We start from the raw sequence: 11,732 nt of genomic DNA on the forward strand, positions 1-11,732 counted from the left end.
AAGAAGTTCCTCCATGATGTCAAGTTTTATTATTGGGAGGATCCTTACCTATACCGGAGGTGCGCCGATGGCTTTATTCGGCGATGTGTTAGGGAGCATGAATGGCCGAAGATCATTGAGGAGTGCCATAGCTCACCTAGTGGAGGTCACTTTGCTGCCAACCGCACTGCCATGAAGGTAAATCATAGTGGATTCTATTGGCCTTCAATTTTTGCAGACTGCCATGCTTTCGTGAAGTCTTGTGATCGATGCCAAGGCATGGGCAACATTACCAAGCGGGATGAGATGCCAACGCATGGGCAACATCATTGTTGAGGTAGAGCTATTTGATGTTTGGGGAATTGACTTCATGGGTCCTTTCCCTCCTTCATGTGGGTTTTCCTATATATTGCTTGCGGTTGAGTATGTGTCTAGATGGGTGGAGGCGATCCCGACTATCACCAATGATTCAAAGGTAGTCATTAAATTCTTGCAAAAGAATATTTTGACTCGATTCGGAGCACCGAGAGCGTTGCTTAGTTATGGGGGTTCGCACTTCAACAACAAGCTGCTAGCAAGCGTTTTGGCGAAGTATGGAGTAAAGCACAAGGTGACGACTCCATATCATCCTCAAGCTAATGGGCAGGCAGAGTTGGCAAATCGAGAAATCAAGCAGATTTTGGAGAAGAGCGTCGCCAACAAGAAAGATTGGGCAAAGCACTTGGATGATGCTCTTTGGGCGTATCGCACCGCCTACAAGACTCCAATTGGTATGTCTCCCTATCAACTTGTTTTTGGCAAATCCTGTCATTTACCTGTTGAAATAGAGCACAAGGCATATTGGGCGACGAGGAGAATCAATTTGGAGTTCAAGGAGGCCGGTCATACAAGAAGAGATTTGTTGACAGAATTGGATGAGTGGAGGAATGAAGCATATGAGAGTTCCCGTATCTACAAGGAAAGGGCGAAGAAGTTCCATGATTTGAGCATTCGTACAAAGGAATTCAAGCCGGGACATGAGGTACTCTTGTATGATTCTAAGCTTCGACTTTTTCCTGGCAAGCTGCAGTCTAGATGGAGAGGTCCATATATGGTCCACAAGAGCAATTGGAATGGGACTTATGAGTTGCTTGCATCGAATGGGTCCACTTTCACTGTTAATGGACATCGCCTCAAACCGTACTTCAAACCTGAGATGGACCACGACGTGGAAGTGGTCAATTTCATTGACCCATGATTGGAGGTATCGTCAAGCTATAGACGTTAATTTTAGCACTTGTTGGGAGGTAACCCAATTTTACTTGCTTTGTTAGTTCTTGCTTGTTTTTAGTGCTTTTCTTTTGTCGTTGTTTTTCCTCTCGTTTTTGTTAGTTTCTATTTTATGAGTTTATCTTCGTTTTTATTGTTTTTCCTAGTGTGTTTCGTTTTTGCAGTTAAAAAAAAAAAAAAAAAAAAAAAAGGGGGGGGGCGAAAATCGAAAATCGGCGACTTAGCATGGAATTCGGCGACCTAGCCCCGATTTCGGCGACCAAAACGGCGATCGCCGGCCAGGTTGCCGAAATCCTTGGATGGATTTTACGCTACGAGCTGAAATTCGGCGATCGCCGAATTCGTTCACAAAAATGCCGAAAAACGCCGAACTGCCCAGGTTTGTTTTAAGTTGCATTTTTTCCCCCTTATTTCATACCTTACACCTAAAACACACACTCAGCACACATAGTAGTGTTTTCTTCGAAAATTCTTCATCCAATTACTTCCAAACGGCTTTGAATCTTCACAATTCCTTCCATACATCCACTACCCACATCATTAGCTTTCATTCCATCCGATTACTTCGGGTTATCATCCACTACATCGGGAGATTCACGAATTTGGGGTTTTTGCTCAAGAACATTAGAATTTTTGATTTCTACTCCTAAATCCTCAAGGTATGTGCTTCTAACTCTTAATCTAGTGTTATTCCTATGCTACTACTATGTTTCTTTGGTTTGATTGTGAAATTTTTGATGGGTTAGTAGAGCTAGGGTTTATGCTAGAACTTTTTATGAGCTTAGTTGTTTAAGGAGTTTGAATCTTATGCTTTGTGTTGGTGTTTGAACTTATTGATAGATACTTGTTGGTGTCGATAAGTGGTTGAATCCACAAGAGCATGCTAGTTCTAGAATTGTTAAGTCTCAAGGGATATTGTCTTTGCTTTGCTTTTGTTTGGTCTTTATTTGATGATTATATGTGATGTTGATTGTGGCATTGATAAAATTCATGAGGCTTTGTGTATTTGGGGAGATTAAGCATGTTATGGGGGATTATGATAGACAAAGGAGGTTGGATTTGTAAAGAGAGATGGAAAGGGGGTGCTAGTTAGCTTGTTTTGAAATCTTATGGATGATTACATGGTTTCTAACTAGCAATTAATCCAGGTACAATGGCTCCTAAGAAGCGTAGAACCGCCGGCGCCTCAAGCTCACGCCAACCGGCAGAATACGAACGGGAGGACCCCGAGTTTCATGGGGTAGTCCTGATATCCGACGATGATAGGGTCCGGTTTAAGAAGCTTGCCAAGAAGGGGATCGAAATCACACGATATGCCGATCACGACCTTCTTCGGGAGATGGGGATCTATGAAGACGTTCGTGACTTGTTTTACCATGTGGGGTGGACCCACATCTTTAATGGTGGATGGCCCACCTATGAAAGAGAAACGTTGGAGATTCTGAGCTCGTTGGATCGGTCGGTCTTCAAGGAAACCAGACCGAGAACCATCTCTTTCCAGCTCAACAATATTTGGGAGGCAGATATCGCGGTGACCGAGATCACCACGGCACTCAACTGCAGAGTAGGGGGCTACACCGTGCACATAATTGGTACAGAGTTCAATGCTGGAGCATTTTGGAGAGAAATAGCCCTACCGAGCGCTGGTTCATTTGTGTCGGGGACGTCGAATGCGGCAGATATCAGAAATCCTGTCCTAAGGATGGTACACCGCATCTTGGCATATACGGTGCTTGCACGGAAGGACAACACTCATGTGACGCAGCAGGAGTTGTTCATCATTTGGGGGATGCTCACACGCACCCCAATGGATTTGACTCACATCCTCCTCAAGCAGTTGTTCAAAGCATCCAGCGCGAGCAGAGGAGTGATTACAATTGGAGGGATGATTACACCCCTTGCCCGACGTATTTGTCCCGTCGTTGCTCAATGGGATGCGTTGGCAGGTGATACGCTACTCAACGGTCGCCGAATGGTCCACATGCGATTCTTGACGAGCGCCCAGCCCCCATTCAAGCTGGTGCAAAGTGATGGAGACCACTTCCCCCTGCCGAACTGGCCTCTCACCCGTGTGATCGGGCGATTCGAGACACAGAACTGGCTCATGAACACTGACGCCCATTTGAGGGTTATTGCAGGGGAGCGAGTTGATGAGCAGGTCCTTCAGCCGCAGCAGGTGCATGAGGAGGAAGAAGAGCAGGAGGAGCCCGCGGCAGAAGCAGCAGGAGAACAATGGGGACCGGGACCCCATTTTGATGTGACTGAGCTAACTGATAGGATGCAGCGGTTTGCAGGCCTTTGCCGAGCAACAAGAGGCGCAGCTCACGGTGATGCGCACTGACGTCACAGCGGTTCGCCAACAGCAACAAGCGATGGATGCATTTCAGCGCGAGCAGTTTGCTCATTATGGCGCTTTTGAGACATACGCCCGGGAGGAGTTCAACCGGCAGGCGACCTTTGAGGCGTGGCAGCGGGCTGAGATGGCGAGACAGCAGCAAGAAATATGCGAGGCAGATGGCTATGCAGGAGGAACTCCTACGACAGTTTCAGGAGTTCCAGAGGAGACAGGGAGGACCGCCATCTTGAGGATTTATAAGTATGCTCACCATAACTTTTATCTATTTTTCCCTCCAAACTTATTTTCGAGCATACGCTCCTTAATAAGTTTGGGGGAGGGTGATGGAGATTAGTTATGGTTTGCATTTTTAGCCTAGCATTTTTTTGATCTTTTTGATGTTTTGAGGAGTTTTTCATTCGTGGGCCTGTAACTAAATTGATATATTCTCTCAGATACACTCCATAGTTTCTTTGCTATTTGAATGTTTGTTGCTCCATTTAGTTGATTGGTAAGGTGCTTATGATGATTTCTGCGAAAAAGAAGGTAATTCCCAATTTTTCTTGATATGGTGACATGATTTGAACTGATGTGTGTGATTGATGAGTTTATTTTGCCTTGACTTTTGACGTTGAACAAGCTAGTGAGGAATTGAACCTTAACTGCCCATATTTGCAGTTTGTTCTTTGTTTTTTAGTGTTGTCATGCATGTAGTGCGCTTCTAGAACTTGCCATGAGTCTTGGTCGAGGTTGCTTGTTGTGTTCAAGAGTTTGAGATGATCTTAGGCCATTTTTCGTAAGCCACGTTATATCCCAAACACTGTCCTGAAAATATTATTCCCTTGTTAACCGTGTTTGAGCCTTTTAAGCTTTGATTCATTAACCGGATGATAGGGGGTGTTGGAGTATATGGGGATCGTCGTGTGATATTGACTGTGGGTTGATTGAAATAAGGGTGAAACATGATTCTAGTCATTCTTATAAGCTCTAGAAAAAAAAAAAAAAAAAAAAAAAAAAAAAAAAAAAAGGAAATTTTGATGAAAGTTGATCGAGAAAGTCGAGTGATAATTGAAAAATTCATGATAGTCGACTTTGTTGTTATGAGAAAAATGAGAAGCATAAAAGAATGTCTAGTTTGATTTATGATGATTATATCCCTTGGTTTGTGATGATTATGGAGATGTTGTTAGGTGGAAGATGAAATTTATTCCATGCTTGAATGGTGAAGTCATAAGGTTGGTGAGAGCAATTTAATTTGAGTTACTTAGCCAAATTTCCCTACCTAATCCAATGTCCCTACATTAGAACCCAAATTTAAGACCTATTTGATCTTACCCTTGGCACACTTTTAGCAATGAAGATTTTGAGACAATTGGCAAGCATATGGTAAGTAATCTGCATTTCATGAGTTTCGATGAGTGATACACGTCCTTTTTCCATCAATTGAGAGTGAGTGAAACACTTTTATCTTGAGAGTCAATTGTTGGAATGTCAAGGTTGAATTTGTCATTGATTATGCTTGTTGGTGATTATTGTGTTCATGTGTTGAGAATTTGAGGGAATTCGAAAGGTTTTATTTTTCTGAGGCATCGATGATCCAATCATCTTACCCATTCGTGTTTATTGTTTTGTTCTTCTCGTTGTTCGAAGACGAGCAACATCTTAAGTTTGGGGGAGTTGATAAACACTCATTTTGCATGGTTTTTATGGTTTATATTATGTAGTTTAAGTCGATTTTACACCCATTTCATTATAGTTTGGAGTTCATTTACTATTATTTCGTGATTTCACGGTTGGGGTGTAGTTTTGACTGTTTGGATACAGAATTGAGTGATATTGGAGCATGGAGTGTAAGGAACATGTTGAAGAGAAGAGTTTTGAGAGAATCGAGCCCAAAAATCGAGAAAAGACGAAGATTCTGGAGTCGGGACGGAAAAGGAGAAGTTCGGCGGTCAAAGGGCGTTGACCGCCGAATTTGGGCATAAAAAGGAACAAAAACGGCGATCAAGACGGCGATCGCCGGCCAGGTCGCCGAAATCCCTGACTGAAATTTGGCCTTCGGAGGAAAAAACGGCGGTCGCCGTTTTCGTGTAGAAAATGCCCTGAATTCAGCGACCAGTTCGGCGATCGCCGAACGGGTTGCCGTTTTTTAGGCGTGTTTTGTTTTCTTCCGCGTTTTTACGATTTTTCAAGTTATTTTCGGTTTAGAACTTGGTTTTTCACCCTAAGACTATAAATAGGTCCTCTTTTGACCTATCTAGGGTTCCCAGCTTTAGTTTTTCAGTTCCCAACATTCATATTTCAGTTTTATAGCTTTAGAATATTTTAGCTTTCCAGTTTTCAAGGCTTGGATCAAGATTGAAGATTCAAGCCGCTACAATCGTTTTAATTCGGTTTTTATACAATTTGTTTTTACAATTGCGTTCAATTTAATTATGTTTATGTTTGATTTATTATGTCTGGCTAGTCTTTTAATCTGAACCTAGGGTTTGTACATAGCTGATTGATTATGTGTTTTTGATTTATTGATATCAATTTGCCTTCCAACTTGTGATTCATGATTCCTGGTGCCTGTTCTCTTGTGAATTATCTGATCAATGATTTACATGTTTAGCTGTTCAGTTTGAGTCTTGAATGCGATAATTGTTCAGCCGATTCAGGAATGCATGATATAGTGTTAGCCTTGAGTCTTGAATGCGATAGGTGAAGCTATAGGAAGCTATTCTTTATGTGCTATTTGGAGTTAATTTATTCGTTGGAGTCTTGAATGCGAAAAGGGATTAATTAATCTACGTTCATAGGTGGTCGTTAGAGACGCTTGTGAATAATATAGTGATCTTTCATCAGGGTTGGATTAAAATTGGTAATCGAATCAATAGGTTGAATACATGTAGTTGATTAGTGAAAGTACATCCCTAGGGTCAGAGCTTTCCTTATATTTGAGTTAATTATCATAGTTTACATGCTCTTTAGTTTTATTTAGTTAATTTTAGTTCGTAATTCACCTTCATAATTGTTTACTTACATACTGTGAGAGTCTGTTTAGGAAATAGTTATAGCAATTTTGTTTTACAGTCTCTGTGGATACGATACTCTGCTTGCTATTTGCGTACTACAATTGCACTATTTAGTTGCAGTTATTGTTGCTATAAAAATAGTGATCACTTAACCCATTATAACCTCCCTGATTCATCCAATCCACATATCGAAACATATTAATTATTGATTACAATAAAGTTCGACGACGAAAATGCACAAATAGAAGTATCGAAGACAATCACAAATCAACGAGCTACTGCTAGAAAAAATAATCTACGTGCAATGCGATAGCGGTACTTGCTAAGGTAGACCTCGTCCACCATGCACTGATGATGTTCTTCCAATGTCAAGAGGCTATCTAGCTACATGATAATCACATTAGAAAGATTTGAATTAAAGCCAGTCTCCCTCCAAATTCTAATCTAGTCACAAGAGCATACTCTTGCATTGCAAATCGAATGTCATTTCCGCCAATGTAGAACCACTTCTCGTGATTCGAGAAACTGGGGTCAGTCAATTCATGTGACAACAAATAATGTAGCGCATTGTTTGCGTTCCCGGATCTCCTCAAATTGATGAAACGGTCCAATGGTGAAATTCGAAACTTGTCAACAGCCTCTCCATCGCCCCCGATCATAAACAATGTGTGACGTATCTGATTTAGAAACTTAGATCGCACATAGAGGTCAATACTTCCTCCTCTGTACGACTGGAGTATAGGCCTTGCCCATGCAAACCTAGGCTATTATCAAGAGACATGTGTATTAATATGATGAAAGAAAGAAACTAATCAAGCTGGAAACAACTAAAACTTTATTGATTTAGTAAGAAAAACCAAACATAACAATACAAAGAACAATGGAAGCTAGTGAGTATGTAATTGTGTAGGCTTCTCTCAAAAAAAAAAAAAAAATTGTGTAGGCGCTCGGGTAGACAACTATGTAAGCACCTGTGGACCGATTTACAATTATGTATCCTACTACTCCCTCTGTCCCAACTAATTTGATCTATATTCCTTTTTGGATCGTCCCAACTAAGTTGATCAATTTCCTTATATGGAATACATTAAGAAAGATCTTTGTGACTTTTTTATTTTGTTCACTATATTCATTTTATAACCAAACAATCAAACACACTTAAAATACTAAACACTAACTTTTTAAATCCCATGCCAAAAAAAAATTGATCAAATTAGGTGGGATAGGAGTACTATGTAAGGAAGAACTTCAACTGTGTCAGAAATATATCTATGTAATATATAAAAGATCAGTCTAACGGTTCTTTTTTACCGCCAATTTTAGCAGTTTCAGAAAATTCATTTTTTTCGGCATCTCCTTCCATCGTATTCTCTGCCTTTCCAACTCCATCATTTTTCATCTTCTATATTCCAACACTCTTATCCACCACGCCGCAGCCTCTTACCCCCACGGCCCCACCTCCCAAGAAGCCGGCAACAACAATCCCAAACCCGACACTGAATTTCAATAAAAATAATATTCAAACATCTTTCTTCCTTAAATGAACATGAAAATACAGATGGAGATCCAATTAAAGAAAAAGGGCAAAAAATTAGAATTTGATTTTATTTTGTAAGAAAAAGAAAAAGAACTATGTATATTTTACCTAAATCTCTTCTTGAATATGATTTTCTTTTATCTATTTCTTCATTTAGAGGGTATATGGAAACTTGAAAGATCTAGAGACATCAAGCTTTGTTTCATGGCCGCCAATCTTGCCATCCTTGACGCGACCTCGAAGTAGTGGTTGTAGAGAACACGTCGTAGATTTTGAGATTGACAAGGTGCGGACAGTACATGGAAAATAATAAATTATAGTTGAAAAATATTTGTAAAAAGATTGTTGCATATGAGATTATAAAAAATAAGTTGGGGTAGAGGAACTTATTTTTTGGGGAGCTTATTTTTAGATCTTATAAGCTGTTTAGGAACTTATTTTGCCAAACACTTTAAAGGAGCTTATAAGCTCCTAAACAGCTTATAAGTTGTTTTGAGGAGCTTATAAGCTTAGCCAAACACCCTCTAAGTCCGGCAGCAAACGCGCCGCCATTTCAAAAATCACCGCCTTTGCGAATAACATCTACAAGTGACTGAACATATTGGCTGAAAAGATCAGCGTCCCATTGAAATTTTTAATGAAGAAATTGATCGTGCGCAATTTGAGCCGAGATAAATTAGGAGTGGAGGCGGACGACGCCCTAGCCGTGAACTTGGCTTCCAAGGTGTACAATTTATCCGGCGATGGAGAGGATGAATATGCGACGATGGAGAAAAAAAAAAGGCGATTGAGAAAATAAAAGACAGCAGGAAAAGAGGACGCCCACATAAATAAAAAGATGATTACAAACGGCGCTGTTGAAGATGGAGTAATAAATTAGGGTTGCACACTTGCACTGCAATGATTGTATTATTTTCTATTAATTTTGTTTTTAACTTTATTTTAATCGTTAAAGTTCATGTAATTTTTGAAATTTTGGGCTTTCCATTTGGGGCTACTTAATTAAGTTTGGACAATATAATTTGAATTTAATTAATGTAATTCTATACATATACCCATTTTATTTATTATACTCCTTTTATTTATTAAAGTATTAATAATATTTATCAATTTACTATTTTATTCATGTAGACTTCAATTTAAATTAAATTGAAACATTACTTAATCACACTTCCAAAGCTGCAAAAATCTAAACGATAGATTTCAATAAATTAGTTCTTATGTATATATAATTAAACGGAAAAAGATCCCCTGCTGCACAGCACAGCAGGGTGATGTGAATTCAAGTGCATTCAAATTGGAAGAAATAATTAAAATTATAATAAAAATAAAAAATTCAAAATACCAATTCCCCCTATTTTTGTGCACACAGTAGAGGATCCTTACCCATAACTAAACTTGGTTTCATAACATTGCATAGAGTGAAAGTAAGCACAATTTGAAAAAAAGAAAGAAAAAGTGAGAATTTGTGACTTCCTTTTCTTCGGCCATTTGTATCGGTCTGTATACATTTTTTATTTGATTTTGATTATGGTAAATACAACAAAAACACTTGGATAATCGTTTATTGAGTTGTCATTCTTTATTTGCTGTTAGACTTATTTTGGGTAATAAATTTTAATTTTCGTTATCATGTATTTTAATTTCAGCTTAATCTGTATTAATTGAACAATTTTTTTATTTGGGATTTTTCTTTCCTAAGAAATTAATTTCGAGTTCTTCAATTTTTCCGTTTTAAGAAATACAAGTCACACTCAACGTAATTGGATACAAATTTGTGCTCAATATATGATACGATCTCCTTCTCAAAAAATAATCATAATTTATTTTGCAATAATTAACTGTAGATAAACTATTCGATGGAACGCCTGGATAATAGCTAATACTACCAAATAATGGAACGAAGAGAATATAGTATCCATGAGTATTAAAAGAAAAATAATGTATATTTCTTTAAATTTTGGGTTCATATTTTTGGGGCTATAATGATTAAATTATTATTTTACTAAAATATAAAATGAGGATTATGTATAAATGTCATTCAATTTGGATGATCATTGATGCTACTAGTACACGATGAAATTTCAATTTCATTGATTTTTCGAAATCATAGATTTAAGAAACATTATAAACTACATGCAAACTGATTTATAAAGCATAAACAAGACAAAATCATGATAAATAAGATCAAATGTCAAAAGGCAAAAATTATGAACCCGGGGAAGCGGCTCCATAAGTTGTTTCTCCGATTCCAACGTCGGCGACGCTGCGCTCCTCATCTCATTCCGTGTCACTGCTCATCCAAGGGGAAATGTTGTATTACCTAGCAAATTAACTTTGTGAGACAATTTCTTCACTTTAAACGCATCTACCAATATTTTCTTAAAACCCATGTCCCTCCTATCTACACCACTTTTTGTGGACTTTTTTATTAATGGCTAGAATATATATCTCCTTCATCAAATTGGTTACTTTTAGAGTTTTCCCTAATCAAAATAAACAACCAAATTATCTATCCAACATGAACAGTTTAGAAGAGCAGTTGTAAAATATCATCACCTTTCACCATGGGATACTTTTACGAAAGATAAAGATTCATTGGCCATTACATTCCGGTTAAATTACAAAGCACAGGAGCATCAATCTATCCAACTCAGAAATGGCAGATTAGACGACCAGAACCTTCTCTTCATCTTTCAATGAGTATAGTACGCTGAAAAGCAACGATATCGAGTTGCTGAAGCATTGTCCATGAACTGTATAACTGTATCAACCGGCATTATCAACTCCAGTGAAGATGCTGCCTACAGCTACTTTCTCAAAGCTCCATAGTTTCTTGTTACCTACAATCAAAGTTTTAGGCTCACTCCTGTCGTTCGAGTATGAAAATCCAAAAAGTGGGATGGGACTCCAGTAAATTAGCTGATGTGGTTAATAATTATATCTAACACTCATAAGTCTTGTCTATACTTGCTCGGGCTTATTTCATGACATACACGCCTGAGATGAAAAGCTTCAGCTAAGTTAAACGATGAAATGACGAACCATGTGGAAAGGAGATTACGCAACCATGAATGATCCTACTATAGATTTTAAAGTTACCAGGGAATTTAGGGCATAAACAGCATACAGAAGGAGGAAAGTGATCTAGAACAGTTTATTACCCGAGGTTGAGATTTATTCAGTTTCTTCCCCATGTCATCATCGTCATCGTCTTCATCATCTCTACTTGATAGCAATCTATGAAGTGAGGATGAAGAGTTATCTGCTGTCCTTCCCCTTTTTGAGGTGGAAGCTTTACCCCTTCCCCTTCCCCTTGGAGCAGCTCTTTTTCTGCCCTTCCCTTGCAGAGTTTCATCCTCACCCTTGAATAGGAAACACACACAGAAACCACTGTAAGCCGGATAGAGCTGAAAAGATCACTGAGCCTAAAAACGCTTCATACAAGAAGTTAGTCAATACCGAATCATCAGCAATATCATTAACATCAACTCTTGCTGCTTCGTCATTTGAATCTGAATCAACTTCATCCTCCTCATCAGCCAAACTTCGAACTGAAGCAGCTGCAGCAACTGATGCAGATCTGCAGCCCAAT

This window comes from Salvia miltiorrhiza, chromosome 8 (genome assembly GCF_028751815.1).
Source record: "Salvia miltiorrhiza cultivar Shanhuang (shh) chromosome 8, IMPLAD_Smil_shh, whole genome shotgun sequence".
NCBI classification, from domain to species: domain Eukaryota; kingdom Viridiplantae; phylum Streptophyta; class Magnoliopsida; order Lamiales; family Lamiaceae; genus Salvia; species Salvia miltiorrhiza.